The 10,373-nt window shown below is 56.2% G+C and overlaps 1 protein-coding gene across 5 annotated transcripts in view; it reads right to left on the minus strand.

Annotated features, from left to right (window-relative positions):
• Positions 1-10,373, minus strand: part of CLIP2 (CAP-Gly domain containing linker protein 2) — a 75,738-nt gene that overhangs the window by 64,986 nt on the left and 379 nt on the right. The window lies entirely within an intron of this gene.

Here is a 10,373-nt window from a genome sequence, read left to right on the forward strand (position 1 = left end):
CATTCACACAGGGGCCAGCCAACAGCGGGAGATGGGACGGGAGACCCCAGGAAGAATATGGTGGTGGTGGGCCCGGCTTGGGGCCCCGAGTCACCCTGGGAGTACCCAGGGGCCTGGCGGCCATCCAGAACCAGCGTGGGGAAGGGACCCAGCCAAGCCTCACAGCAGGGCCGGGGCAGGAACCCAGGCCACACCAGCTGATATGGCTTCAAGGATGGGGAGGGAGGATGACGCTGGGAAGACGGCAGGGCATGCGTGCCAGCAGCTTGGACATGGGGTGCAGGGGCACCCACGGGGCTGAGCAGGGAAGGACAGACCGACCTAAGAGCCCGTCGACTCCCCGCTTCCCTGGCACCTGCCGGGGGGAGACAAGCAGGGGTTGAGGCCGGAAGGCTGGCATCCAGTGCCACACACTCACCATCCTACCATCCTCACGGCCTCTGAGCTCAGGGCTGCGGTTCTTACTTTGTAAAGTCAGTTGGTATCTTCCGTGTCCTGCCCACCCCTGGGGTGACTGCAGAGCCCTGGGAAGGGCCACCCTGTCAGTCCTACCTGAGCTGGACACACTGGGGTGTGGCCATCCTCCCCTCGAGCTTGGAGTTCAGATCCTGTCTCCTGGCAAAGGGGATCAGGGCTGGGAATTGGTTAGGACTCCGCACTCTCACTGCCGAGGGCCAGGGTTCAATCCCTGGTCGGGGAACTAAAATCCCGTAAGCCATGTGGGGCAGCCAAAAAAAAAAAAGAAAAAAAGGATCAGGGCTATGTCAGGTCTAGGGAGGGGAAGGAACGTCAATATACTTCCCTGTCTTACACACACGCATGCACGCACAGTTGGCATGCTCAGAACCAGGGCACAGCCATGGCCCCAGAACCCACTCCTGGCTGTGTGGCCACCCACGGCCCAAGCAACTGGACATCTGTAGCCCTCCTGCTACTGGCCCAGGACACTGGGCAGGCATCACCCTGGCTCTGCTGGATGGGCTCCCCCATCAGGCCCAAAAAGAAGGGCTGGGGAACAACACACCTCAAGTTGCCCCCTGACCCACCTTTATTCCCATTTCACAGAATGGGAAAACTGAGGCCCAGGGCACAGGAGTGAAGCAAACAGGACAGTGAGAGTCAGCTGCCCAAATGAAGAAAACTTGTGCTGGCCAAGAAGGGCCCTGAGACCAGACAGAGTCAGAGGCCCAAGGAGGGGAGGGGCCTGCTGAGGTCGCCCAGCGATCGGGGAACAGGAAAGAACGGGCTCTGGTATCCTGCCTTCCGGGCCAGGATGCTGACCCAGTCATCTTTCACTACTGCCTCCTTCACTTCTGGTTTCCATGGCAGCCCCATCCAACACATCCAGGCCAGGGCAGCTGCAGGAAAGTCACCCCCATCTCCTGGGTTCTCCTCCCCAACCCAGCCTGTCAGGGTGGAATTTGCACATGCAACTAAAAATTACCCCTGAGCAAAGGAGAGTCTTTACAATAAGTGGTGTTGGATCAAACGGACAGCCACGTGGGAGAAAAATCATGCTCCTTTCTGTGGCTGGCAGAGTAATGGCCCCATCCCCAGTACTTGTGAACATGTCAGTTTATGTGGCAAAAGGGAATTAAGGTTGCAGAAAGAACAGTTGCTAATCAGCTGACCAGACAGAAGAAGATTATTCTGAATGATCCAGGCAGACTCAATGTAATCACAAGGGTCCTTATACGTGGAAGGGGGGTGGCAGGAGACAGAGAAGCAAAGAGATGGCAGCCTGCAAAGGACCCGGTCCAACATTGCTGGCTTTGAGGATGGAGGCAGGGGCCAACAGCCAAAGCATGCGGGAGGCCTCTAGAAGCCGGAAAAGGCTTCTAGAAACAGATTTTTCCTTAGAACCTCTAGAAGGAACGCAGTCCTGCTGACATCTTTCTTTTAGCCTGGTGAGATCCATTTCAGACTTCTGACCTCCAGAAGTGTAAGATAATACATTTATGTTGTTTAAACCACTAAGTCTGTGGTCATTTGTTAGAGTAGCCACAGGAAACTAATACACTTACTTCACATCGTACACAACAATCAACTCCAGATGGACAGAAGATCTAAATGTGAAAGGTAAAACAATACAGTTTTCAGAAGTAGACATGAAAGAAGATCTGCCTTAATGCTGAAGCAGGCAAAGATTTCAACCCAGGAAGTGTTGAAAATAAGGGAAAAGATGGATAAACTGGACAATATTTAGAGCTTCCTTGCATCAAACGATACCAGTGGGGGTGGGTGGGGAGGGAGAGAAAGAATTTGTAATTCCTGTATCGTACAAAGGATTCCTATTCAGAATATGGAAATAACTCCAAAAATCGAGTTAGCAAAATCAGCAGAAGACTTGAACAGGCACTTCACCAAAAAAAAAAAAAAAAAAGGGGGGGGGGGGGGAGTGGGTAATCAAAAGACCAATAAACAGGTGAAAAGATGTTCACCTTCATTAGCCATCATGCCAACACTACATCCTCCGGAATGTATAAAATGAAACACGGACCACACCAAGCGTTGGTGAGGATGTGGAATATCGAGAACGCTCATGCACTGCTAGTAGGAGTGGAAATTGGTGTAAGCAATGTGGAAGACAGTCTGGCATTACACACTAAAGCTGAGCAGGACCCAGCGATCCCACTCCTAGCTATGCCACCACAGAAAAGTGCACATACATGCACCAAAAGATATGGACTATTCCTAATACTCCAGAACTGAAAATAACCCAAATTACCCCTCCATCAGGATGAGTAAATACCCGGTGGCTTATTCACACAACGGAATCAAGTACAGCAATGAGAACGTACAAACTGTAAGTACAACCACAATACGTATGAACCTTGTGAATCCTGAGTGAAAGAAGGCAGACGCGAAGGTGCTCAGAGTGCGACCTGATGCTTCCATTTAAAAGGAACTTCAGGGCTTCCCTGGTGGCGCGGTGGTTGAGAGTCGGCCTGCCGATGCAGGGGACGCGGGTTCGGGCCCCGGTCCGGGAGGATCCCACATACTGCGGAGCGGCTGGGCCCGTGAACCATGGCCGCCGAGCCTGCACATCCGGAGCCTGTGCTCCGCAACGGGAGAGGCCACAACAGTGAGAGGCCCGCGTACCACAAAAAAAAAAAGAAGCTCAAAGGCAGGCAAAATGTATTAATGGTGCTAGAAATCAGGGAAGGGGGTCACGCTTGGGTGGCCTGGAGAAGGGATGAACCAGGCAGGGGGCCATGGTCACCAGCAGGGCCAGCCAGGGCTGCTGGGGAAAGAAGGGGGGAGGAGGGGCAGAACTTGGTGGTCCCAGGGGTGAGGTCAGTCACTAACAGGCTCTCAAAGTCAGTGTTTTCTTTTATTGCTTCCAGAAAGGCACTCCCCACCTTAATGCTCCCCAGCGACCAAATTCTGGCGGAGTGCCACTGCCACCCCATGCACACTCTGTCACATCTCCAGGCCTTTGCACATGCTGTTCCCTCTGCTAGAATACCCTTCCTCTCATTCGCTGGCATAATCCCTAGACTCTCTCACCGAGAGCAGCTTTAAAGGGCAGGTTCTTTGCATATCTTGTCGGTTTCAGGACTCGCGGTACCTAGGACAGCGCCCAGCACATAGAGAAGCTCAAAAGATGTCTAAGGAATACATGAATGAATTAAATACACTCCTCTGCCTCCATCATCCTTCCCACGTTGACTTGGAGGCCACCCCATGGCTTGTCACACCCCATGGCCACACTCACCGGTCGGCTTGGAGCTATCTTTGGTAAGGACAGAGAGGATTAACTCACATTCTTCTGAATCCCAGCACTCAGCACACCCGGCACAGAGCCAGTGCTCACCAGTGGATCCAACAAGCAAAGAATCAGATAGTGAGCTCCCTGTCTCTGGAGGGAATCAAGTAGAGACTGAGGCCTGCTCTCAGAGTGGGTTCCTGCTGCCCTGAGAGGCTCTCATGAGCTTGCACAGCAATTATTACTGTCAGTAACATTAACCAGAACCTGCTGAGCCCTGCCCCACGCCCCCAGTGCTGGTCCACTGCAGCAGTGCTCTTCACTGCGCCTGACTCTGAACCTGTGCGGTGTGCTGGGTGTGGCAGTTCAGACGGGAGGAGGCTCTATCCCCTGCCAAGCTGTTTCAGCCCAAGGAATTCCCAGACCAGTAACATTTGTTCTGCTGCAGGCATGTCGGAGCCCTTTACAGATATTAACCTGTTCACTCTTCACAGGAGCCCTGTACTGTTGGGAGCTCTACTAACAGGGAAACTGAGGCCCAGAGCCGGCAAGTCACCTGCCCGGGATGACACAACTGAGCAGCGGCAGGTGGGATTCAAACTCAGGCCCTCTGGCCACGGAGTTCACTTTTTTTTTAAATTAATTTACTAATTTATTTTTATTTTTGGCTGCGTTGGGTCTTCATTGCTGGGCACGGGCTTTCTCTAGTTGCAGCGAGTGGGGGCTACTCTTAGTTGCGGTGTGCGGGCTTCTCATTGTGGTGGCTTCCCCTGTTGTGGAGCACGGGCTCTAGGCACGCGGGCTTCAGTAGCTGTGGTGCGCAGGCTTAGTTGCTCCGCGGCATGTGGTATCTTCCCGGACCAGGGCTCGAACCCGTGTCCCCTGCATTGGCAGGCGGATTCTTAACCACTGCGCCACCAGCGAAGTCCTGGAGTTCACGCTCTTAACCACTGCTCTTTACTTCCTCAGAACAGGAACCAACGCTCCTCCAGGCACAGGGTTGCAGGAACAAGGGCACACATTTAAGCAGGAGGTCATGAGGGTGCCCCACGGCCCTGGGTGCCAAGGCCATGGTCCACAGCACCTCTGCCAGCTGGCCTGGCCCCCACTCGCCTCTGGCCTGTTTCCTGGGACCCCTCCCACCCAGCACCCTGATTCCAGCTTCCCTGAACTTCTCACTGCTCCTGATGACACCCCAGCCCATCGCCTGCTCTGCTGGAATGCGTTCACCCCTCTTCTGCCCCTTAGCCAAGTCCTGGAGCCAAGTGGGTGTGTCCGGAGCTCTCTGCACACCCCTGTACCACAGCCCCTGAGGCCTCCTAGCAGGATGGGGATTCTCCAGCAGGGACCAGTCTGGCTCCTGGCTCACGAGGTCTCACCCAGCCCTGGAGCCCACTAGGCTCTCATGGAGGGGGCTGGCTGTGAGCATCAGCCCCAGCTCCCACAGCTGCTTGTAAGGACCCTCCAGGAGGAGAATTAGAAAGATCAAAGGTGGCTGCCTTCCTCCAACCCCCCCACCCCACCCCCGCATTCTAGACGTTGGTTCACAGGGACCCTACCCCAGAACCAGGACCACATTGTCCAGCCCCTCCCTGGAGCTGCTGCCCCTCACTCAGGCTTTCATGTTATACATAGCAGCGGCTTACACGAGACGATGTGACAATGCGAAGACACTCCAAACTCCTTATCCCCCTCGATCCGGCTGCTAGAAAGCTCAGAGTCAAATTACCGCCGATAGAAGGTGCCGAAGCTCCTCCGGCTTCATCTGATGTTTGCTACCCAGGGTTTCTCCTTGCTCTGATTTTCTCACAACTTTTTCACCCCGTTATACTGCATTTATCTTTGTAAATCACCTCAAGTCCTCCTTTCTGGAATCAGACAAAGAAGACACGGGACCCTTTCAGATGCCTTCCCTTCTCTGCTCTGAGTTCCCAGTGCCCAGCTGAATGGGAGCTGACAGAGCGAACTTACAAGCAGATGACGCTAAGCGGGGCACAGTCTACGGCAGAGCAGAAAAGGGAACGGCAGGAGCGGGGTCAGGGCACAAGGTAGCAAAAAAAAAAACAAATCGGGAAACACCAAACGTCATTCCCTCCTTCACCGCAGGGTCCGACAACCAAATGCCCAACTTCACAGTGGACTTGGAAGAATGGTGGGCTCCACGCTGAACCTCCCCCGCCGCCGGGCACTCGACACCCCGCCACCCAAACTTCTCCTTCCCTTTTCTCTCCCTGTGCCCATACGGAAGGCACTCCCTACCTACCCAAGTCCACCCGCCCTTCGGGACGCAGCCCAGTCCTTTTCCCCCCATCTCCTCAGCCTTCCCACACACCCGGTGCCCTGCCCAAGCAACCCTCACTGGGACTTGAACCCCTCCCCGGGGCAATGACCCCACTGGGCAGGGAGGCTCTTCTGCTCTGGCCTTAAAATGTTCCTCAAAGATGCTGGCGTCGTTTACACTTTCAGGAAGGGGGCTGATGTCTTCCTAATTCAGCAAAAGCTTCTCAAAGGCAGGGTCCAAAACTAAGGTGTACTGTGTTCCCCCCACAGCGAGGGGCTGGCTTCCCCCCAGCCATCACCCTCGATGCTGCAGGTTGGAGGGCAGGACTGGGGTACCCCGGGGAGAAGATGGGTGCAAACAGGAGCAGATCAGCCCTGGACACCACAGGGTCACCCCCTTAGGGAGGAGAGATTAGAAAACCAGGCCCTCGGTGTGAGCTTCAAATTCTCCCCTCTCAGGGTGAAGAGGCCAAAAAGGCACAGATGGAAGTGAATGAGGAGTGGGCGTCTGTCTCTCTGGGCTGCAGCTGGAGTCATAGGTAGGTTCCAGGGATGGAGCCAGAGCTGCTCCGGGAAGACAGAGCCGGTAAGTGCACGAGGCCCCAGATTTATGCCTTGTTAATAAAAACCACCTGATATGCTCTACTTTCTATTCAGAGGGGTAATGTTTCATTATCATTTTGAAGTGTTTCCTCTGAAAACTTGAGTTCTGTGTTACTGTTTCTGTGAGCCTGGTAGCACAGCCCAGAGGAAGGAGTGGTGGGACCCGATGCCCCTGAGCCCGGGGCGGGGCGGGAGGGCGGGAGGGCGGGAGGCCTGGGCTGGGCTGCCAGGGACAGCGAGGCCACCACTCACCCCTTCTCCCCCAGCACACACCCCGCGTCACAACTGCAGCTGACACTGTACCAGCTGTGCCCAGCACTGTCTTCCACTCCCAGCCCCAGAGACCACGTGGCCTGCCCCAACCAGCGGAGGGGATGGGGCGGGCGCCCTCACCCAGGCTAGGCCCATCCGGCTCTTAGGCGCCCAGAGACTGAGGGGAGTGCCCTGGGTGGTCCTGGGGCCTCAAGCCGAAGCCACCATTCAGGGCGGCCATGCCCGCAATCCAGAGAGAGCAGCCTACAGGGAGAGGAGAAGGGACAGAGGCACTGGGAGAGGATGAGAAAATGAAACCACAGTCCAGAGAGAGCAAAGTCGGAGGAGGGGCTGCCTGCCAGCTTCGCGGGTCCTGGGGGAGCCAGGCCGAGCCAGGCTGCCTGCAACTGTTTCCTGCAAAGTTCCTTTCCTCTCAACTCCCCTTTCACTTAACCTAATTGGAGGCGGTTCCTGTTCCCTGCGACAAAATCCTAAGACGTGTGTCAGGGCCCTCCCCCCTCTTCCAGCTCAGGGCCAGGCCTGCCCATCAAGCCAGGGTCACTGGTCAGTTTATAAAAGGTGAGGCCTGTCTGGGTAGAGCCTTGCTGGGAAGGCAGGGCACAGCCAGCTGGGGGTGTCTGGACTTTGTACTTGAGCCAATGAGGTGGAGGTGTTTGAGGAAGGCACCGCCAAAACCTCGCTTTCGGAAAATGAACCAGGTAGGCAGGTGGGTGGGGTGGGGGAAGGAAGCAGGTCTCCCAAGCACACAGTAGGTGTTTAACAAATGTGTGGAGAGCAAACAGGGAAACCTCTCCATATCTTGATTTCCTCATCCGTAAAATGGAGGCAATGGTATCAAGATATCCACAAACTAATACAGGCACTCAGGGCTTCAAACAGTTCCTGGCAGAGTAAGCATTCAATATGCATTGGGTTTGTTTGGTTTTTTTAACCTATACGAAGGCTGACATTCTCCTCAAGGACCACCGGGCAGGTGCTTTGGTCTGAATGTGTCCCCCCTCACCCCACTTCATAGGTTGAAATCCTACCCCCCCCAGGGAGACAGTATTAGGAGGTGGGGCCTTTGGGGGGTGATTAGGTCATGAGGGTGCATCCCTCATGAATGGGATTAGTGCCCTTGTAAAAGAGACCCCCAGAGAGCTCCCGAGCCCCTTCCACCACGTGAGAATACAAAAATAAATGCGACTTGGAAGACAGTCCTCACTCAACCATGCTGGCATGCTGCTCTCAGACTTCCAGCCTCCAGAGCTGTGAGAAATAAATGTGTTGTTGATAAGCCACCCAGTCCTAGTATTTTGTTAGGACAGCTCAGACTAAGATAGCAGGGAACCAGGAGGGGTGAAGAACGCAGCTTCTCTCCTCTGGGTGTTGAAGCAGAGGTAGGGTAGATGGCATCAAGAGGGAAGGATCAATATTTAGGGTGGCAAGGCCAGGGAGGAAAGGTCAAGAGAAAACTGTCCCCCACATCGTGGACCAGAGCAGAAGGAGCAAGGATGGCCAGGGCTGTGGGGATGGCGGCCTTCCCATCACCAAGGGAGGCTGGACCAGAGCAGAGAGAACAGCCCAGGGAGGAGGCTGCATTGAAGCAGAGAACAGCAGGGCCTTGGGCAGGGCTAAAGGCAGGACTACCTGACAGTGGACAAACAGCTGGGGAGGGGATAGGCCACTCGTGGGTGTGGATGGAGGCCGGAGGGCCACCTAGTACAGCGGCGACAACAAACACCGGGCATTCTCTCCATCACAGTACACACTTTGCACACATCCATCCATTCAATTCTCTCAATAACCCTAAAAGGTAGATACCTTAAGTATCCTCATTTTATAGATGGGGAAATTGAGGCAGAGAGAGGTATAGTGACTTGTCTGAGGTAACACAGCTAGTAAGTGGCAGGGCTGGGCTTTGAACCCAGGCTGTCAGGCTCCAGCATCCAAACTCTTAATTGCCAGAGTGGACAGCAGATGCTGAAAAGGGATTAGTGCCTCTGTGGGTGGCAGCCCTTGGCATTTCAGGCTCTGGATACAAATTCCAAGCACCTCCTTCCCAGCCTGCTGGCTGCACCTGGGGGCTTATGGGTACACAGTCCTGTGTGCTGAGGGTCCCCCCAGGTCTCCTCCGCCAGACTCTTCTGCCTTTGAAACTCCTCTCCGTCCCACCCCCTCCACCTGTCCCAGAGCCTGTATCCCAACACCCCTCCCAGGCCAGGCACTACAGATGCCCATGCTTCCAGGGCTTATGCAGAAGGGCATCTAAGGAGCCCCACCTGGGAAAGTAGGAGGGACAGAACAATCCCTTCCCTCAACAGAACCTCCCTTGCCTTAAACCTCATGCCCCAATCACCCAAATCCTTTGCTGCTCCTCTCAGCCACCAGCCACCAGGCCTCCTGCCTCCTCTTCTGACTCCTATCCCCTGCCAATGCTCTTTCCCCTCCCTCAAGCCCCCTTTGGCATCCTGACAGCAAACTTCTACAGTGAGCTCTATCAAGCTCCCTGCTCCACCCCACCGTCCAGGTGTCCCTCCTCTGTGCTCCCAGCTCCCTCATCACTGCACCCATCAAAGGCTGCTGGGCTGTGCTCCGTGGGAGCAGCGAGGCTCCAGTCCTGTGTACCTGTCAGCCCCTGGCAGTGCAGGGCCAGGTGACAGCAGCTGGATGAATGAAGAGCTCATTGTTTACATTACAACTGGTTGGGAGTCTTGCCCCACGTGGTACTCCCTGCACCCTCCCCCTCCTCTGCCCACAACCCTAAGCCAGCACCACCCCCACTAGCCTCCCAGGGCATCTTACAGGACGGAGGGCAGCCCCCACCGATATTGGACTCCCACTTCTCACCCAGAAGGGAGAGGCGGCATCTCAGAGGTTGGGGGATTCGCAGCCCAGCCGGGTGTGTGACTCCCCACAAGGTGCCCCCTCCTATCCAGGGTGGGGCTGGGACTTGCATGGCAGTGCCCAGTGGGCACCCACCCCGCCCAGGCCCTGCCTGAAGGACCCAAACGGGCGGGCCCTGGAGACCCAGCAAAGCATCCTCCGCGCGGCCACGGCCCCTCCCTGTGGGGAGGGCAGAAAATGTGCTGCCTCACCAGCCGTGAGCGCCAGCTTGGAGGCGGGGGCACCCCTGCGGAAAGCCGCCCCACCCCAGTCTCCCCCTAACCCCCTCCTTCATGCACTTCAACCAAGTTGTGCAAAGGGCATTGGCCAGGCGACCCCCGCCAGCGGAGCGGGGGCTCCGTGTCCTCCCAGATCCTGGGGCTGCGTAGCCGCGCCCACCAGGCTCACCCCACCACCACCCTCACCCCACCCCCCTCCGCCGGGCCTGTGAGCCCAGAGCCCCGCGGCGCGTCCAGCCGCCCAGCGCTGCCCTTGGGAGGAGGAACGGGCGGCTCCCCAGTATATGTGCCGAAGCCCTGTTGGGGGCACCGAGGGTGCCGGTGATGCCTTCACCGAGAGGACCCGCAGCCCGGGAAGGGTCCGCCAACACCAGCAGCGCCCCCTCCTCGCCTACAGGCGACGG

The sequence above is a fragment of the Neophocaena asiaeorientalis genome, unplaced genomic scaffold, assembly GCF_003031525.2.
Source record: "Neophocaena asiaeorientalis asiaeorientalis breed wild unplaced genomic scaffold, Neophocaena_asiaeorientalis_V1.1 scaffold607, whole genome shotgun sequence".
NCBI classification, from domain to species: Eukaryota; Metazoa; Chordata; class Mammalia; order Artiodactyla; family Phocoenidae; genus Neophocaena; species Neophocaena asiaeorientalis.